The 299-nt window shown below is 53.5% G+C and overlaps 1 protein-coding gene across 1 annotated transcript in view; it reads right to left on the minus strand.

Annotated features, from left to right (window-relative positions):
- The window catches only part of LOC119592119 (myotubularin-related protein 8-like), a 99568-nt gene that overhangs the window by 43410 nt on the left and 55859 nt on the right, over positions 1-299 (minus strand). The gene's annotated exons all lie outside the window — the stretch shown is intronic.

The following is a 299-nucleotide window of genomic DNA, read 5'->3' on the forward strand; positions in this document are numbered from 1 at the left end:
ATTTTTTTCTGTGTTTGTGTTCATTTATGTGTTTATATTTGCGTGTATGTTTGTATTCGTATTCATGTGCACGTGCGAGTGTAAGTGCGCGTTATCCACCCTTCGTTAAACGTTCTCCGCGACTGAGTCTCAAAGCCGCGTCCGGGAGGAGCGGCCAGCGGCGCCACGACCGACGCCACCTCCCACGCCGCATACCCCCCTCCCCCCCATCGGCCTCTCGCTCGTCCTTTAATCCCAGACGTCAAAGAAAGCCTGACTTCATTTGCCCGGCTGGAAATCTATATCTACATCGCCGCGGA

The sequence above is a fragment of the Penaeus monodon genome, chromosome 29 (genome assembly GCF_015228065.2).
Source record: "Penaeus monodon isolate SGIC_2016 chromosome 29, NSTDA_Pmon_1, whole genome shotgun sequence".
Taxonomy (NCBI): domain Eukaryota; kingdom Metazoa; phylum Arthropoda; class Malacostraca; order Decapoda; family Penaeidae; genus Penaeus; species Penaeus monodon.